Consider the following 21,069-nt stretch of genomic DNA (forward strand, 5'->3'; position numbering starts at 1 on the left):
TGATGCTCTCAAAATACAAAAAAAAAAAAAAAAAAAAAAAAAAGAGCAGAACACCAATGACAACAAAAAGAGAAACAACAGAATCTTCTCCATAAAGCACCTTCACTAAAAGGCCAGGTGCCAGCAGTTCATACCTATAATCCTGACTACTCAGGAGGCAGAGATCAGAAGGATCACTATTTGAAGCCAGCCCTTGGTAAACAGTTTGTGAGACACTGTGTCAAAAAAAAAACCCATCATAAAAAAGGGCTGGTGGAGTGGCTCAAGTAGTAGAGTGCCTGCCTAGCAAGCTTGAGGCCCTGAGTTCAAATCCCTAGTGTTGCCATAAAATAAATAAATAAAATTGAGTCCTATAGAAAGGTTCCCAAAGACAAGTTTGGATAGCCTATAAATAATGCTAGCAAATTCCTTATACCTAATCATATTTACACACTAATGGAGAACTGAAGCCATGTATTGGCATGTATATTTCTCCATGACTTAATATGCTGAATACATAGGAAGATCAAGTCCATAATTTTACACAGTTGTTTCAATTTCATATTCTTCTCTTTTGTAGTGCTAGGCATCAAACCTCAATGCCAGACAAGTGCTCTACCACTGAGCCATATCGCCACACCCATGTTCATCATTTCTTAAGAGTCCCTGCCTTAATTAATATTTTGCATAATAATTTTTCTTGGCGGTCCATGACCTTATTTTAGTTAATAAGTTAATTCAGAGATGATGCCCTAATTAATTAATTGCTAATAAATACTCCCCAAGGACAGAAGCTCCAGTTCTATATACCAAAGTGATACCTGCTCTGTATATCAAGTACATCTAAGTAAGTTTATTTTCACCCCCCTTATTTCAAGATATCTTAAAACCAAGCATACAGTCAGGTGCTGATGGGTCACACCTGTAATCCTAACTACTCAGGAGGCAGAGATCAAGAGGTTTGAGGTTCAAAGTCAGCCTAGGCAAATAGTTTGCAAGACCCTATCTTGAAAATACTCATCAGAAACCAGGGCTGGTGAAATGGCTCAACAGTAGAGCACCTGCATAGCAAGCATGAGACCCTGAGTTCAAACCCCAGTCCTGCCAAAGAAGAAACAAAAACACAAAAAAACAAGCACACTTTTTAATGTCAGGAAGACCAGTTGGGAACCCAGACCCTTAAAATTCTGGCTAGCTTCTGTTTAAGTGATGTATTTTTTACAATTAACATACCACCTTAAGTTCCAGAGATGTGTCTCAAGTGAACACACAAATAAATTTCATGTTAATAAGTCCTTAATGTAGCCTCATCTGTATTTATACTTTAAATGTGAGTAGATATGTTATTAAATTAAGATGACAGTCTAAATTCCAATCCATTTACTAGGAATCATTTATATTTCATACAGCACTAGAGATGTCTTCTCTGAGCTTATGAAGAATTATAACAGGGGAAAAAAAATCAAACCAAACATTGATGGACAACTACAAAGAGCAGTCCATGGAAGAATGAAAAATGGTGCTTGCTAGAGATCTATAAGGTCATTTTCAAGAAAACAATCTTCTTGATACTGTTTGTCAGATAAATTAATCATAAAAGTAATAAATGTTCACACACAGAGGGAGCTGATCTCTATCATTGGTTCACCATGTATTTCGACTTGTTACTAATAATAACTCAAATCAGAACATATCCAAAAGCATCCCTATGATAATCTTACTACTATATCCTTAACAGACAAGGGGTAGACTTTTTGGAACATGATCAATACTACCAACACACAAGTTCACTGTGATCGTGAATGTTAATGTTTCTTGAATGGTAGCAAGAAAAAAACTGGTGGGAACCTCTGCTTTGAGAGAATAGATAGAGCAGGACTTTGAGTACCTTTGCCTCTCAAAGACTACTGTACTGGCTAAGATGCTCAGGAAAGCTCCTGAAGCCTGTTGAACTATTTCTCAGATTATGTCTTCATCTCCTTTCTCTGAAAAACAGTAACTGACTTCAACAATCTGGGGCTAGCAAGAAAGCAGTAGATTTTTCCCTGGCAAATGATATTGTATGCCAGTTTACATAGCTAGACAAAATTATTAGGTCAGCACAATGTATCTTCATACTTCCCTGTTCTTTGTTTACCTTCTGGTCAGGACCCACCTCTCTCTCTTCCCTTCACCTCTAAGAAACCTGGAATTCTTAAACCATCATACTGTCTCCTAGCTAAAGATAATAAATTGCGACACCCACCAAGGGCCCAAAGTCTTGCTCTTCATATCTCTCCCAAATGTCTGTGTCTATTTCTGGATTTCTGAGACTTCAATTCCAGTGATCATATGATCACTGATGGTGGTGACTAGCCTAGCTATGGCCAGTATTTCTTTCTCTCTCTCTCTTTCCCTTCCCCCCCCCCCTTTCTCTCTTTCCTCTTTCCCTCCCCAAATTAAAAACTAGTTTGTCATTTTTGACTTGGCTGGAAGAATGGACTGTTGAATCAGAATCACCTGAAGGATTCCGAAATAAACCATCTCATCATGTGTGAATACATAATTACTCCATCCCATGAATGTCCACTACCTTGAGAAGCAACTCATACTGATAATGGGGAGGAAGTGAGGGCAGAGAAAAACACCATCCCACTGAGTGAAAGGAATATACTTTTTTATTCTTACTCCATTCTGCCCCACCACAAATACATGCTAGGTGTCTAGTCATAGCTGTGGTTCCAGTTAACACCCTTTTAAAAAACACAAACAAGGACCTTCTTGTAAAGGTCATCTGTCTGTAAGGCTTTAAGAAACCAGCAGACATCAATAGGAAAGACAATACTACACCAAACAATTCTGGGAAGTTTTCCTACTCATTCACATAATCCAGTGCTTATACAATGTCTATTCATGAGCATAATAAATACCAGAAAAAATATTACCCCTCTACAAATGATCAGTTAATTTTTACTTTTTATCATTCACATCAATATCAATTGTCAATCCTCCCCCTGGCCATCCTAACTTAAGCAGGACTTTTATCACTTTGTTTCCATTACAATACTTACAAAACTTAAAATTATTTTATATTTTTTATATGAGCTTTAGTTTTCCTCCCAGCCCAGGTCACTATTGTATCCCAATCCTAGTACAATGTCTGGTTCAAAAGTACAAAAATATATATATAGATGGTAACACATGAGGAAGGCAGGATTGATTGTTTTTTATTTTTCAGACCTGGCCTTGCTAAGTAGCCTAGGCTGGCCTTGAACTCTCAATCCTCCTGCCTCAGTTTCCAGAGTGCTAGGATTGTAGGTATTTGTCACCATGCCCAGTTTAGGATTCTTTCAATGGGGCAACAAATGGAATGTGAGTGAGCAAGTTATAAAAACCAGTAAGAATATAATTTGGGAGATATCATAAACCAGAAGCACAATGGAAGAGTTAACAGCAAGCAATTCACCGGAGGTCAAGGTGAGATACAAGATGAAACAAAGTAAAGTGGAAATACCAAATAGGCCAGAGAAAATGAATGAAAATACCAAACAGTGAGTCTGAACATGTCCAGCTCAGTACAGCCCCAGAAAAGGTGAGCGAAGAAAGCCACCAAGTAAAAATTGAAGCTACATTCACCTTGAAAACACCACTTGAATCACCTCAAACCCTACTTAAGAGACCAAACTAGGTCAGCAGTTATTAATCTCTGCAAAGTCCACCCTCAAAGCTCCTATGTATCTATACCCATACTTCCAGAGGCAGAAGAGACACCCTGTTCTCTCTAGGGCCTTCACTCTACCTATCACTCCACCTTATCCCTTATCTTCCTTCACCTCAGTCGTTCTCCTTCCAAAAACCCAGTCAGGCTGGAGTCTCTCCCATCAAGAAAAACAAAACTCCTCTAAGTGTAAATGTTGTATCCTCCATGTTTCCATTGCCAGGCATAAGAGCAGACTTCAGTGGTTCCATCCACTTTGCTACCCACCACAAGGAAGCTCCAACAAAGGGATGGAGGACACTACCTGTGACTGATTTTCCTCTGGATGGCCAAGTATGAAAGGCACTCTTGACCCTTCAAAATTACTGGTACTTCTGCAGCATTTCACACTGTAGACCACCACCTCCATGCAATTCTCTGTCCTCTCATCTTAATAACACAACACCTAACTCTCTAAAAACTTCTTTAATAGTTGCTTCTCTCTTCATCACTTCTTGTGACTTGGTACTCCTCAGTGTTCTTTTCAAAGACTTCCCTTTCTTTACTCCTCACATTTTCCTCCTGATGAGCTACTCTCAAGGTTTTAGCTATCACTGGTGACTTGGAATCAAGATTTCCAATAACAAACTTGTGCTCCAGTTCCCTATTGAAAATCTCAGCAGTCATATACTAGATTAACCTGAAAGTTAGGATTTCAAAGTGAACCTCACTCAATGTATTTATTATTCTCCATGCTGGCTGATGGCAAACCAGTTGCCTAAATCACAATCGAGGGTGCTTCTCACACCCTGGCCCCGCATCAATGGATCAGTTAGCCCTTTGGTTACTTATTTCGTGTCTCTAGAGTCTGAACTTTCTCCTCCTCTTATTCACACTGTAGACCCTCATCCAGTCTTACCTGGCATCCTGAAAAATCTCATACTCTTCAATTCTCCCTCCATATTACTCTGGAGTTAACATTTACACTCAGCAAAACAATTCTTCTGCTTAAAAGCATCCAGTGATTTTCCATTCCACCACTCCAACCAACAAAACCGATGTGTACTTCTGTTACTTAGCATGCTGTAAGCTTCAGCCATATCAGTTCACATCTTAGTATTCCCAGTTCACATTCTTCTCTGTATTTGAAATATCCTCTGACCACAAGAAACAGCGCAACTGCTCTCTCTTCCATGAAGTCTTCCCTAATTACCCTGCCCTACATTCAAATCACAGTTGATCACTCCCCTCTTTGAGCTCTTCTTTGCATGTACCTATGAGCAAATTTAGCATCATCTATTGCAATCATTGCATCTGCATTATGTGTCCAGCATTAAATGAGAAAATACTAAAGTGACACATTTATGTGGCTAATTCTGCTACTGATACACTCATGCACAAAGGAAAAGGTAGGCATTCACTGATTAAACAAACAGCTTGCCCATAGAAAACTATGGCCAATTTCATTATTTTAGTGCCCTGTGATGTGTTTGGATTCAAGTCCATGAGTTACAAAGAAAAGACATAGGAAACAACTATACTTCCATTCAAAAATATGAGCTTTCTTTTTCTGCTTTTTCCTTGTACCCATGTTGGTTCATATCCAGACAATCACAGACAATTCATCAGACAGATCTCAATCTTTCTCATTTCTCTCATAAGGAGACACAGTTGTTGTTATAAAATTGATGGATGAAAATGGAAAAGTGTTCTAAAGAAAAATCTTAATCCATATGTATTTCTCGACCTCTTTGCCAGTCTGATTATAGAGCATCCTGCCCCTCCAAAAACTATCAACTTTCTCCAGAAAGTTAAATTTATTCAATTTAAAAATTATTTTAAGAAAACCAACATCCATTTTCTAAGATTAGCTGAGATATCCTCAAGTGTCCCCAAACTAAGTTTGTGATATCCTTCCTAAAATGAAATGCATAGTTCTTTTTTCTCTTTAAGCCTGTCTTTGGGAAGAAAAAAAAAATAAACTAGTTCAAACAAAACTATTAAAAAACTGAAAGAAACTTATTTAAAAAATCCTTTTGGGGAGAAGACTTTTTTTTGAGACAGGGTCTCACTCACTCTAGCTCAGGCTGGCCTTGAACTTACTATATAGCTGAGGCTAGGCTTGAACTTGCAATCCTCCTACCTCCACTGCTAAGTACTGGGATTACAGGTGTGCACTACCACACCTAGCAAAAAAGTCTTTTTATTTCATTATCATCTCATAAAAATTAACACATGTAAAATTTTACATAAATAAAATTAAATTAATATGACTATTTTATAATTTTTAATAGAAACAGACATATACTGTATCATATTAAAGATGGTATTTGTAAAATTTTACCCATGTTTTGGGGAAAACAATATTAAAAATCACAATTTTTAAAGTTATCATATTTATAAAAATCTTAAGTTGAATTTATCCCAAAGCTTCTAAAATTTTTATCAGATAATGCTTATTTGATTCATAAAATTGCCAGCTCTAAGTATCCATGATATAATAAGAGCCAGGAACAGCCTGCAAAAATGGATAGATGATGGATGGATAAAACAAAACTCAGACAAAGCTCACAGTATATAATGCACTTTCTGTCTCAAAAATCCTTAGTGAGGAGCTAAAATGAACCAACATTACCTAATTTTAATTTTGTATTCATCACTGCTGTGGCTTATTCTCTAGCACAGGAATTACTAGTGATTTGGGCAAGAGATAGACAGCACGATGGAAAGGGCCGAAATCAAGTCACTCTTTGTAAAACCAGCCAGTAATTGAGAGGTGGCTATATCCACATTTTATGAATGTGAAAAACAGTGTGACTTCTGCAAGTTCTCACAGAAAGGCAGTGGTAAAGAGGTCAATGCAGACTAGGAGCAGCACTAATGAAAAACAAATGGCAACACAGGACCAAGAGGATGTAAGCATGGTGTGCCTCCATCAGTATTTTCAAGAAATGGCAAAATGAGCTGGGCCTGGTGGTTTATACCTATAATCCCCTCGTTTGAGGCCAGCATGGGCAAAAGCATGAGACCCTATCTCAAAAGCAAAATAAAAACAAAAGGGCTGATGGTGTGACTCAAGTGGTAGAGCACTTGACTAGCATTCTCCAGATCCTGAGTTCAAACCCCAGTACAGCCAAAAAAAAAAAAAAAAAAAGGGGTGGGGAGGGAATGAAAGTATAAAATGCAAATGGAAAGAATATAAAAACGAATTCCAAAGTGGGAATTTATGTGCCATCAAAATAAACCATAGTAGGGCTGGGGTGTGATTCAAGCACAAGACCCTGAGTTCAAACCCAAAACCACAAAAAAAAAAAACCAATACAACAACAACAACTAATTGCAATGAAATTCAAAACCTTGATAATTAAATGTTACCAACAATGTGTTTTTCATTTCCTCAAAATTGTCTACCTATTGTAGATGTGTACAATTTAAGTTTTTCTATATTAATTTATATCTCAAGACTCACTCTGTCATCAAAATTACTGTTCAACATTCCCAACTGTCCACAGAACAACATCTAAGAAGCTATGAAATTCAGCCTGTGAGTGAGATTATTTTTTTCACTGAAGTAGGACCACCAGACAGTTACCCAGGACTAAAATGTGATCAGAATCCTCAACTGTGATCCTGTCTTTTCTCCTAATTAATAATCATTCAATGAATTCTAACTCTAATTCCTTAATACTTTAAAATCCTACCATGCAGACTCTCACTTCCTCTAGAGTCATTTCTCCTTCCTCTCCTCCTTTGTTTGTGTTTTTTTGGTGAGGGGGTGGGTTGTTTGTTTCTGAGGCAGGGTCTTGCAATACAGCTCAGCCTATCCTCAAATTCACTCAGTAACTCACCCTGGCCTTGAAATCCTGATCCTCCTTCCTCAGCCATTCTCATGCTGGGAGGAATTTCTTCTTAACTAATCTCCATTCATCTCTGTAAGAGTGGCCTCTGAATCTCCAGGTCAATCACTACCTCAAGTTTTACAAATCCTTCTAGACTGTAAAGTGCTGGAACTATATATTTCTCTCCTTAAAACCCTGAAACACCTAGCACAAAGTCTTTCTAGTAATTAATACTCAAATATTTTTATATTTAATTGAATATACCTACCGTGAAGCCACTGCGACTCATTTCTGCTTTAGGTAATGCCTATGTGATCACTACAACTCAGTTACTTTGAGATAAGACAGCAACCTCAGGCAGGTCAGAAATTTTAAGTGAGTCCTAGGAAATTATGAAGATAATTAAACTGAATGTACCTATGTGAAACAGGAGTCTACATTATTGGCTTGTGTTCTTCCAAAGACACAAATATCTCATCCATACCTGTCCATATACTCACTCATGTGTCATCTCGATTGTCACTGCCTTTCAGGAAAATAACTGACTTGTACGAAGTATTTGTCTTCTAATAGGATGATGGATACCTGAGTAACTTGTACCAGTTTAACCTCCCTGGGGGTATTAGAGGGCTTGACAAGACAGTCTTCAGTATGTATACTGAGAAATGCGGAAGCAGATTCTATATCATAACTTGTAATGAGTGGCAAACAATGCCTCTTAATACAAACATGATTCACACAAAGACTTTTTTTTGGCGGGGGGGGTGGGTAGGGTGATTCTGGGGATTGAACCGAGGGCCTCAAGCTCAGTGAGCAAATTGGACAGAATACCAACAATAGTAAAATAATTATCTGCAAGATGCATGCGTGGAATAGTACATAATAGGAATAACCATGAGGTACAGTGAATGTTGAGAATGGGATGCCACTTAGACATCCAATGTCATAACATCACACAGGAGATAAAAATGCACAGAACCAAAGTGCTAGCAGAGGGTATCTGAGGTAAGGTTAAGCCTACTAGTCAGGAAAGTCTTTCAATGGCCTAAAGTGATCCCGTATCTCCTCCTTACTGCCCCTGATGCTACTCAGGCGAATCCCACAGTACTCCTCTATCTAACACAGCCACACTGGCCCTCCTCCTGTTGTGAAAACTAGAATCCATGACACACTGCAACCTAATTTGCCTTCTCTCAGCCCGAAGAGCCTCCTTCCATGCAACCATGTGACTCCTTCCCTGTCTCCCTCAAATCTCTGCTCAGAAGTCCCTCTCCAAGAGGCCCATCTCAACCTCCCAAATTAAAACTGCCATGTAACCCGTACCCCAACAGCCCTATGGCCTCTTATCCCACCTGATTTTTTTCAGAATAATTATTACCTCTATCATTCCATGGAATTCACTGATATTTCATGTTTCTGGTTTATTGTCATTCCTGTCCTCTTCCACTCACCCACATGCACTACAATTAAGCTCTGGGAGGGCCAGGAGTTTTACCTGTGTCACTCACTGACTCATCCCCAGTGGTTATGAAAGGTGCAGCACGCATGCATGAAGAGCTTACTGGGTACTAGTAAAAGTATGAATTATAGACCTGTCATAATTGAATTACAGTTATTTTCTGAAACATTCATCACCCACAGTATGTGTCAAACAAAATAAAACAAAAATACCATAACAGGTTCCCAAAAGAAATGGTTCTTGCTGGGCATGGTGGTGCAAGCCTGTAATCCCAGCACTTAAGAGGCTGAAGCAGGAAGATTGTGAGTTCAAGGACAGCCTAGGCTACAAGGCAAGACCTTGTCTCAAAAGAAAACAAAAAGACCCCTCACCCCGGCAAAAACAGAGTCATAGGCCCTGAACAATTTGCTCCCAATGCCTCTTAGGTTATCTTAGGACAAAGGATGCTGCTCCCACTTAATCACTCACCACTTCCTCCAACATCTGCTGCACACCTGCCTAAACTGCATGAGTTTACAGTGGAAAAGAAACAAAAAGTCAAGGAGCTGAGAGCTGAGCAGCTAAGTCATCACCACATTATTCTTCCAATTTAAGACTCTAGGCTGGAGATACCCCATTGTAGCATGTGTACATAGCTTACAGGAGGCCCTGTGCTCAATCCCCAGGAAAAAAATAAAAGACCTTTTGCATGCTCTTCAAGAAGGACCAGATCAAGAGGCGTACACCCTCTGTATTCAATATATGCTACTATAAAAATGTTGCCAAGTGCTCAGCTCACCAAATGAACCCGTTCAAATGATCTATTTTCAATAAACAATTAACTTCAAATGTAAACATTTACACTGAATCTTGACTACTTAAATGAGCAGTCAATGCAGTTTTTCAAACCTTCCAGGACTTCTGCTTTCCTCAGAATGCAGGAGACATCAGTAAATGATATCCAGCCCCTCTTCCCTTTCAATCTTAAATACTGAGAAAGTTTGGCATCATCAAGACCCCAAATGTGCAACGATTTCAGAACAACTAAAGCTTGTTCTGCCTTTCAATCCCCACCCAACAGTACAACTTCTGTTGTGGAAGGAAGGGAGTGAGGAAGAGAAGGAGGTAGGATAGACAGAAATAGGCACAACTACACATGTGACACCCAGTCTGCTCATTTTACATAAATAGAGTAAGTCAGGTGTGTTTTTTCCCCAGTACTAGGGATTGAACTCAGGCCCTTGGGCATAGTGAGCAAGTGCTCTACCACTTGAGCCATGCCCATAGTCCTTTTGGTTTTAGTTTATTTTTCAGATAGGGTCTCTAACTTTGCCAGGGCTGGCCTCAAACTTCAATCTCCCTACCTCTACCTCCAGAGCAGCTGGGAACATGGGCATATGCTACCATGCCCAGTTTGTTTTTGAGATTAGGTCTTGCTAACATTTTGCTGGGCTGGCCTTGAATCATGATCCTCCTACCTCTGCCTCTCAAGTAGCTGGGATTACAGGTATGTACCACCACATCTGGTTATTATGTCTTAAAACACATCCTAAGGAAACAAGCTGGAGGGGGCAACAGAGAACTATTTTTACTACTGGAAACTGAAAAATAGGTAAAAGAAATTGGTCAAAATAAAGGCCACAGTTGCCAAGTAACTGAAGCTGAAAATAATTACAAACTGGATATTACACAAGATATGATCATGCCCTTAATGGGCAAGAGGAGAAATTTGGCAGTGTGACTTGCAACATTTTATTATCTAAGCCAAACAAATCTGAATGAAGAGGTGTGAGACCTGAGACAGGTGTGTGTCACATTATGCAGGGTCTACCATGAGGTCTCTGTCCTGATAGACGCAACTCAGATTAATAATGTACCTATTTCACCCAATCACCAGGAAAATGACTACTACTTATGTCTCTATTTGTGACATCCTGAAAAGGAGAATGAGAATGGATACAGGCTCTAAACAGACAATATCTAGGAATGTCCATAAAGTATCTCTAAGACTCAGAGGTCAATGTCCCTCTGACAACCTAAAACTTCCAAACCATTCACTTCTCAAAGACGTTGTTTTTAAGAATCCAACTGGCACTAACTAAGGAGAAGACAACCAGCTGTTTTATTCTGAATTCTGATTCCCACCTCCAATCTTCTGTAACCATTCTACTATCTTCCCTCTCTTTTTCTTATATTCCAGGAAAAATATCGCAACAAATGTGACTTCTTTCACACAGCATGCAGATGCAACAGCTCTGTACAGTTACCCTGGATATCAAAAACATTTCAAGAATCTTCTAAGTGCTGACAAAACTTGCATGAATCACCCACACTAGCCTCCTCCTCCACATTCCTTAAGCATTATTTGCTTTTCTGAAAAAAAAAACATCAGAAAAGGGGAGAAACTCAAGATGAAAACAAATACATAATAACTCAACCAACCTATGTGTTCATTTATATACTAAAGGCAACAGTAACTTAGACACCCAACCCAGAAACGACAGGTCCTACCCCAATCCCACAATCCTACAGAAAGTTTAACAACCTAACATTACTTCACAATTACTCCATGCAATTAAGTACATAATTCAGGCAAAAAGCAAGGAACTCCTTATTTGCTCCATGTGATTGCACTAAAAGACTCTCTTTGAAAGGCTTATAACTAATAACTATGCAATTAATTAATAATTGAAGTTACCATTTCACTAATCTAAACTCTTTACATTATCCTTCATATAACCATAACTTTTACTTTGTAAATCAGTTTGCCTTTTTCAATGTTAAAAAATCTTAAAGGAAAAGTGTGTGTGTATGAGAGAGAGAGAGAGTGTGTAAATGATGGAATGTTAAAATTTTTTAAATTTTTCAAGTTGGGCACTGGTTGCTCACACCTGTAATCCTTGCTACTTGGGAGGCTGAGATCGAAAGGATTGTGGTTCGAAGCCAACCTGGGCAAATAGTTCAAGAGAAACCCATCTCCATTACCAGAGCAAACTGGAGATGTGATTCAAGCAGTAGAGCACATCTGCTTTGCAAATATGAAGCCCTGAGTTTAAATCCCAGTCCCACCAAAACAAAAAAAGTTTCAAATTCACTGAGACATATTTTAGATAAGGAAATTTTTTAAAATCCTAAGGGATTCACTGGGCATGGACTTCACACAGAATTTTGAGAGCCCAGTCTAAATGGGCTCCCCACCTACTCACCAAGCCACTTTCTTCCCTATCTGGTTCATTCATCTGTCTGTTTATCATTTGTCTTTTCCCATCTCAAATAGAAATGCCCTGAGAGAAGGGACTTAGAAGTCTTGCTCACTTTTAGCTTCTTGGTCTCTAACAGCATCAGATCCAGAGTGTGAGCTCAATAAATAAATATTTGTTAAATGGATGTTTGGATTCTAGGTGCCATGGAAACACATACAGAATTAGATACAGGTCTGACCCAGTCTATAAGAAGACAGTTGTCTCCTGTAGTTGTCCTCTATCCAAACGATTCCACAAAATCATAGAGCAAAATGCGTCAAGGGCTATGGGGAAGTCATAAAGAATCATGTGGTTTCAAAAGAAAAAAAATTGTAAATCACAGAGCAACATAATATTAACAACGATTTATAATTTCATCAAGAGAAAAAGAAGGAAGAAGAATTAATGGAGGAATAAGAAAGAACGCCCACACACGCACACACACACATCCACTCGCTCATGTTATTCCTCAGGGCGGAAATGCTCCATGCAGACGCGGCTTGGAAGATATAAAATCATTGAAATTCAAGAGCAGTTCTGAAAGAGAGGATGCCTCAATTGGTATGCAAGCGATGTTTCCTCCCCTGAATACATTATGAACTTGCAGCATGCTAATACGCCATGGTATCATAAGCACCAGATGGGGCAGTAGGCAGTACATGTCCCATCAAACCTCAAGAAGATGTATTAATGTTCACGCTCTTTAAAAAAAAAAAATCCTCTGCCTGCATCCCTCGACTTGCACATTTCTTAGCATTCAGTCACTTTCTCTCCAAGCACAGTCCTCCAGGGCTGCTCCTCTTCAGCAGATGGTGCCAGGAATCATTTCAATCTATTTTATCACGGGAGGCAAAGGCCACAAAGCGTGTCAGACTGCACTTACTGAAGGCCTACCCAGCACAAAAGAGAACAACAGAAGATCCGGGAGACACAGGAAATAAATCTTCTCCAGGCGCGACAGAGGAAACATTTTTTAATTATGCTGAACACTTATTTATGTTGAACAGAGATGAATAAGAGGAAAACGTTTATCTGTCTGAACTTTCCAGAGTACTTAACTTTATTGTGAAACTGAGGTCTACCTCAACATTCTCTAAAGTGAATTCACAAAATTATGAAAAATCAGAAGGTAGCCTCAATAGTTGATGGCATAATAAATGGTGTGTGAGGGCACTGAAAAGGACTCACTTGCTTAACAGTAAGTATCAAAGCAAAGACCAGGCATGGTAGCTGAAGTCTGTAATCCCAGATACTGGGAAGACAGAGACTGGGAAAATCATGGTTTGAGGCAATATGTTAGTAAGATGCCATGTCAACCAGTAAGATGGGAATGGTAGTGGGTGCCTGTGCTACTCCAGAGGCATAAGTAAGAAGTAATGCAGTCCAGGCTGACCTGGGCAAAAACAGGAGACTCTGCCTGAAAAAAATAAGAGTCCAGGATATTGCTCAACTAGTAGAGTAAGTACATGCCTTTCCAGTGCAAGGACCTGAATTCAAATCCCAATGTGCCAAACAACAACAACAAAAGAACAAGTGAACATCCCAGACTTAGGATTGAGATGAACCTTAATTTCTATCCCTTTTATCCCATTTAATTATGCAGGCAGCTAAATGTGACCAGAAATACATTATTTATAGTTTTTTTCAAGTATTATTTTTCTAATACAATATAGTTTTCTAATATACATTGCTTCTATTCATTTAGGAACTAAATTGTTTCATTTCTGTCTGGAGAATTCACTGGAGACAAAACCCTGTAATTTGTAACACTGATTCTTCAACTTGAATGAGAATCAGGAGAGTTGGTTCAGACTGGGCCTACCCTAGAGTTTCCAGTTCCATAGGTATGGGCTGGGGTAGAGAATCTGTATTTCCAACAAGTCCCCAGGTAAGCCTGATGCTGTTGGTTCATGAACCCCACTTTGAGAACATTTTTTTCAGTGCTGGCGACTGGAGCATGCAAGGCAAGCCCTCTACCACTAAGCCACACCCCCTCCCCTGAGGCCTCCTTACCCTCACCGTAATCTACCACATTTCTGAAGAGTTCAACTAACCCTGAAAATGTCCTCAGTCTGTACAGTACCTATATATATTATCCTTGTATTAGGACACAATTAAGAAGCTAAACTGATCTTCCAAAAATGTTTAATAAGGACTGGTGGAGTGGCTCAAGTGGTAGAGTGCCTGCCTTGCAAGCGTGAGGCCCTGAGTTCAAACCCTAGTACTACCAAAATAAAAATAAAATCTGTACCTGAAAATGTTTAAGAGGTATGATGTAAGTGAAATTCTTACAAACATCTGCCAAGTGAGCAAGATTATTCTTTCAAGGTATGCTAGGCAAAGATATCCTTTGAAGCTCAGAGTCCTCCCTCTGCCATTCAGCAGATCTAATGTAAATGCTGCAACAGATAAAAAGGGGCAAAAATATTTAAAGAAAGCATTAAAATAAGAAACCATGGTTTTCACGAATACATATTTATCGTGAACCGAATGAATTATCCTAGCAGTCTCTCTAGATATTTAAATAAATTTTACCAGCCTATCAAATTGCTACTCATCTATGATTATTGACAGAAGGAACTGTTGGCTGAATTTCCTATGTAAGTGAAAACATAAAAAATATTTTGTTAATATTTGTCTTTTATAAAAATCTTACTCAATATTCCTGGAAGACTGAAAAGTTACACCCATCCTCCAACTGGACATTAAGGAGACAGAGGAGGAGGAGGGAGGGAGAGAGAAAGAGAGGGGGAGAAAGGGAGAGAAAGGGAGAGAGAGAGAGAGAGAGATAGGAAGGAAAGAAGGAAGGAAGGGAGGGAGGGAGGAAAAAAGAAAGACAGACATGAAAATAGCAGACAGAGGGAGAGCTCATTTCCCAAAATATTACACATACCTGTCCAAAGCCCTGTACTTTGCTCCTAATTTCAGTAATTGTGCCAGAAAGTCTTTTTTTATTTAATTCTTAACTAACATACAAAAAAACCCATAAACTTGTACCTATTTATGGGGGACCACATGATGTTCTGACATATGCATACATTGTATAATGTTTTCATCAGAGAAAACGTATCTCCTCAAATACTGATCACTTATTTATGGTGAAAACACCCAACATCCTTAGTTCTAATTTCCTGAATGTACAGTGCATTACTGTTTATTAAAGTTACCCTCCTGTGCAATAGCACACCAGAAATTTTTGCTCCTATCTAGATGTACTCCGCTGCTTCCTCACATGCTAGTTTAGTGTTGCATTCTACACTGTACTTCTATAAATATAATCATGATAAATTATCAGATTTATTGTATTGCAATATTAAATAATATTCAACAAGTCATTATTTTTGGGTAGCCCAAAAATAAATGTGTTCTCTTTCCCTAACTCTGAAAGAAAATTACTGGCTCATAAATATCAATTATAACATTTTTATAAGATTCACTTCTTAGTTTTTCCATCATGAATTGGCACACTTTGTAAATTTTTTCTTTCCTTTGACATCTCTGTGAATCCCAGTCAGCCTTATCCACTCATTCATTCATTAAGCAAACATTTGCTGATTTCCTACTACATGTCAGGTTCCCAGGTAGCCTAGAATGGAATTATTAGAAGTAGGAAATAAGATCTTAATGTAAATAGTGGCTTTATCAAGGAGAGTTGATGATGCTAAAATGTCTATTTAAACAGTGAAGAAAAGAATCCATGCATTAGGATAACACAGAACTGAAATAAAAGGTTATATAGAATCCAGCCCCTCAGCAACATCACCTACGCAGAGAGGAAAATCCATAATGAAGAACAAACCTGAGTGACCTACATTGAGCCACGAGTGAAAACTGTCAGTTATTGATACTAAAAAACCTAGGTGGGCTTTCAGGCTCTCATGTAAGTGGGCTTTTTGCAGTTGTCTTGCCATTCTAAGTTTGACTATGTGGATTCCAAATGAGTAGATTACTCACATGAGTAAAGGGTAATAGGGAAGAGGTGGGCAGCTGACAAAGGAGAGAGAAAATCCTATCAAGCATAAGCAAAACTCAGAAAATCTGACCTGATGTAGACAAAACTCACTAAGCACAATAACCTAGAACTTTTATGTAGGGTCAAACACTATTTTAAAGTTGAGAGAACATTACTGCCTGTCTGTAACAGCCCTGGCATGTGTACTGGGCTTTATAGGGATGCATAGCCCACCTCTGATTGCTATTACCATCGTCCTGTGAAGAACACAAGGTAGAACACTTGTTCCTACTTTTAAGACAAAGAAAGTGAGTCTCAAGCAGACAGTAAGATGACTTGTCACACCACTAAGGGATTGACAATGTTCTCTGGGTTTTTTCTTTTTCTTTTTTTTTGGTAAGGGGCAGTACTGGGGTTTCAACTCAGGGCCTCATGCTTACCCGAGCCATTCCACCAGCCCAGTTTTATAGTTTTGATAGATAGCCTGATAAAATACAGTATTTTAATTGTTCATAATACAAACCTAAGTCTCACAGCTAAAAACAAAGCATGTTCTGCACAAAATGATTAAAAAGAAAGCTAGACAGAGAAACCATGGTTGTTCAAAAGGATTGATTAATAAGTACAAAGGTTTAAACAAGTAAACAAAAGCAATTTGAGGGCTTAAAGAAATAATCTGCTCTCTGGGAAACACTACAAAATGGTTCAATTTCCTAAGAGGTTTTAGTAAAAAACTTATTAACACTGATATGATGCCAATATGTTTAATTCCTAGGGTACATGATCAAAATAATAAGTATCCTCTAGACAGTAAAAAGTCAGTTAAATATTATCAACAGGAGAAAAACCTTCCTTTCAATGACTTCTTGAGCAGTACTGGAGACTGAGCCCAGGGACTTGCGAATGCTAGGAATAACACTCTACCCCTGAGCTACACCTCCAGTTCTCAAGGACATTCTTTAGACAACTCTGGATAGAGAGAGAGCTTGACAGACTGATTATACCTGCATGCGTCATTTTTTTTCTAGTCTCTTCATGTTTAGCAGTAAACACTATATAGAGCACATGGGTAATTAGGAAGCTGAGTTTCAACTGTGATTTTTATCAGATATTTTATCAATGTTCTAGGAGGGCTGGCTCAGGTGGTAGATCACCTGCCTAGCAAGTACTGCAAAAAAAGAAAGAAAGAAAGAAAATTCTAAGAAGTTTAGAAGAAACTGAACATTAAATATAAAGTTTAATAAATGTTTTCTAAGGACAAAAATCTTCACTTTCATTACTTTATTATATTTGTCTTTAGGCAATAGAAATAGTTAATGGGGGGGCAATAAATGTTAATAGGATATCAAGTGAAGTTACTATAACTATTGAATCATAGCTTCAGATACAGCTTCAATACATATTGCCCACCTCACAGGGCAAGTGTGCAATCAAGGCCCTTCTTCCTTCCAGTCTTATGTTTGTCTGGTTGTATGTTAAGCATTTCAAATTGTTACCTCAGGAACCTCAAGCTTAACTATAAATTTTCCTCCAATAATCTGAGAATCATTCTAGCAAAGAAGTCTAAGGAAGGTAGTGAAGTGAAATCATGCAGAGTTCAAATGTAAAATAACAATTTGCTTAGAAGTACAACAACTGCCTTTCTCAAAGTTCCAAATAACTCAGTACCCCCAATCATAACCATCCCAGATTGTTAAGGATGCTGTTTGTTTCCTCCAACTCTTTAAGATTCTTGTTAAAGCCATAAACACATGACAAAGACACCCTCTCATATCCCTTCCTCCTAGAAAGAATCTTGCCTAATTATGTAACTCTTAAAGCCAAATTCTTCATGGTATCATGTTCTCATGGATACTTTCAAAATTATTTTCTAGATGTTAATAAATCATACTGAATTAAAAGAATCCCTGTAATAAGCAAGTCAGGCTATACTTATCACTCAGCCTTTAAAATAGAAATATGGGAAACAGAATGAAGCCTTCTTGAAAAGCATCCCAACAATTTCACAATTTTAAAAATCAACTGCCTTTTTTTTTTGAACAGAAGTAGGAACAATGGAAAAGGTCCCTGCTTCCTACAGTGCACTCACCTTCTAGCAGCGCCTAAGGTGCTCTTGGGCAGTCATGGGTATGCAGCAGTCTCACCAACAAGAAACTTGACTTTATTTTTTCAACCACACAATTTTTAACAATTTTGTTTACCAATGTGTCGATCATACTGTTTGCTTTCCAATATTCTACCAATCCAAAACACAGAAAATCACCCATCTGAGCCTATGATCAACAAAAGATAACCCAGATTACTACATTCCAAAAGTCAAGGAAGGTGATGATTTGCTTAACCTACACAGCTTTGTCAGAAAGAAAATTTACTATTTCTACTTGGCTGTTCAAAATAATGACATTAGACCCTGACGCCTATTACACCCATCATACTCTTTCAAGAGAATAATCAGCAACCAAACCTGCTTCATCCAAGACCATGCTTGATGATTAAGGTTAATAACGCTTTTCTGAATTTATTTCTCAGCAAACAGAACTTTACCTTCTGTGCTACTGTACTTCACATTCAAAAATTTCCCTTATTCTAGCCTTCACTGCAAAAGATCCTCCCATCAAGCCCCAACATATCCACTCCCTGTCAAAAAGAAAGGAAGAAAACAAGGAATCCACAGTCAGCAGGCAGACCAGGGAATTCCATCTCTGCCATTTAACTTTATCTATGTGTCCTTGGGCAAGCTGCTTCATTTATCTGATCTTAACAGGTTTCAAATAGATCATTTGGTGACAGAAACAATTTGCAGAGCTATAAGGAAAATTAGAAAGAATATGCAGAGCCTAGCCCAGGGCCTGGTATATACAGGCGTTCAATAAAAGGCTGTTCTCAGTACACTGTCAGAGATTTATTTCGCTTAGAGATGGCAGTTATATATTCCCTTTGAGATTAAGAGGATTTCCTGATTCCTTTGATTGGAACTCTATGGATTGAAAAACATAATTAAGCTAGACGTTCTCAGAAAGTACATTTACATTAATATTAATTAATGCAAACAGCTGTTTGAGAAAGCTAGCCTAATAAACCTGCTTCTTGGTCAGGTGTGAAATCCTATTGTTCTTAAGTTATGAGTCATTTAAATTAATGGCTTATTCCACTTGCTACAGTTAGCTATCAAAGAATGCAACCATACACAAAGAAATTGCTTTTGAGAAATATTACAGCCACTGTCACACATAAGTTAAAATTTAACAAAACAAAAATGAAAGTCCTTTTCTTAGTATAAGAACAACAAAGTAAAAAAATGTTTAATTATACTGAGCTCCAACCTGGAGCAAGTAGGAGGAGACAGGCAAGTTTTGTAATCACCATAAGATTGGTCCATTGCCCACTCTGCTCCCTATATCTCAACTCCTAATCCATGTAGGCACAGCACCTCTGGGTTCCTTCACTGGTACCAGGATCTGTTTATTTCTCTGCTTGGAATGGAAAGTGTAAACTCCCTGAGGGCATGAAAGGACTGAATCATAGCTACCTGGTACCTGACACATTCTGAAGAACCTACAAATGTTTCCTACCTTAATTTCCTTATTATAGTAACTTTTTGGTTGTCATAACATACATTTTTTTGTAATGTGCAATTTTCTAGTAATTCATCATATCTAGTTCCCTAATTTCTAAATAATTATAAAATAAATTTTATGGCACACCTTTGCCATAGCCCAAGTAATCATCACTGTTACAGAATTTTCTCCCACACAGCTCCTGTCCTCCTGAAGTAGGAGGGAAGAAAAACATACAATGAATGCAACCCAGAATTGAAGATGAAAGGCAACAAAGCAAGGCTGACACTAATATGCTAAAATGATTTAATGTAAACATGAGAGTTAGAAGCAGCATGGTAAGGAGAGTAGACTGGGCAGATCTTCCTACTAAAATAAGAATGAACCACCTGAACAAGTCGCTTAATCTCCACGAACCTCAGTTTCAACATCTGTAAACCTAGGGCGTTTAGCAAGATAAATCTTCCAACTGAAACATTATCTTTGTTCCAAATACCGATTACCAGTATAGTGATAAGAGGTTTAACAGATATTTATGGACTATATAATGCAAATGTTTACTCCAGGAAATAAAAATAAACAGTTATTTTATGAAAACTTCAGAAATTATAACCAACACCTCTCTCCAAAAAAAAAGTATGCATTTATTAATATTGTTAATAAGTAATATTATGTTATATATTATATTAATATTATATTAATGCATTATGCATTATATACCACGAAGTACACAGGAAGATGACCTGTAAAAGTTCCCAAGTATTAGTTAAAATACATAGAATTAAAGGCCAAATACTTTAGAAATATTAACAGAAAAGAATTCAAAAAGAAAAGGGGTATGTGTCAAGGTTTGAAGGGAAGTTGAAACTTCTAAATTTCTACTACAAAGAAGTAATGTCTGGATAATCTACATTTATAATTGGATATTTACAGCTTATATAGTTTTTTTTTTAATAGCTAGCATGAGGCTTGTTTAAAACAGCCAAACAGGATGGCAAACTAACTTGCAAGGTAAAATAGAGAATCAGTGACTGGAACAGTGTTTTTATCCTTGTGTAACAGCATTTAGATGCATCTATTAAAATATACATATATAACCAGGTGCATTACCTACATGTTCAGTTACTAGGGACACTAACAATTGTCTGTCCACGGCAATTTCATTTCTGTTTTTTTACACAAATCATCGCTTGCAAGCATTGATGTTAAAAACAGAAAAACAGTCTAGTACACAGTGGCTATAAATGCCAAATCAATTTTCAGCAGATAGTAAAGTCCATGTTTTACAATCAGCAATGTACTGTTTTACTACCCAAAAATGTAAGCTAATAATATATAGCTCTACTAAATGGAAAATGCAGATATGCTGTTAAAAAATGGGCCGAC

At 37.9% G+C, this 21,069-nt stretch overlaps 1 protein-coding gene across 6 annotated transcripts in view; it reads right to left on the reverse strand.

Annotated features, from left to right (window-relative positions):
- Window positions 1-21,069, reverse strand: part of Runx1t1 (RUNX1 partner transcriptional co-repressor 1) — a 143,376-nt gene that overhangs the window by 79,195 nt on the left and 43,112 nt on the right. The window contains exon 1 of one of the 6 annotated variants that reach the window (XM_074068831.1): window positions 14,426-20,313. The exons of the other annotated variants lie outside the window; for them this stretch is intronic. The gene's annotated coding sequence lies outside the window, so the exon portion shown is untranslated. Of the gene's footprint in view, window positions 1-14,425; window positions 20,314-21,069 lie in introns of those variants that run through there. 6 annotated transcript variants of the gene reach the window in all.

This window comes from Castor canadensis, chromosome 3 (assembly GCF_047511655.1).
Source record: "Castor canadensis chromosome 3, mCasCan1.hap1v2, whole genome shotgun sequence".
In the NCBI taxonomy this organism is placed as follows: Eukaryota; Metazoa; Chordata; class Mammalia; order Rodentia; family Castoridae; genus Castor; species Castor canadensis.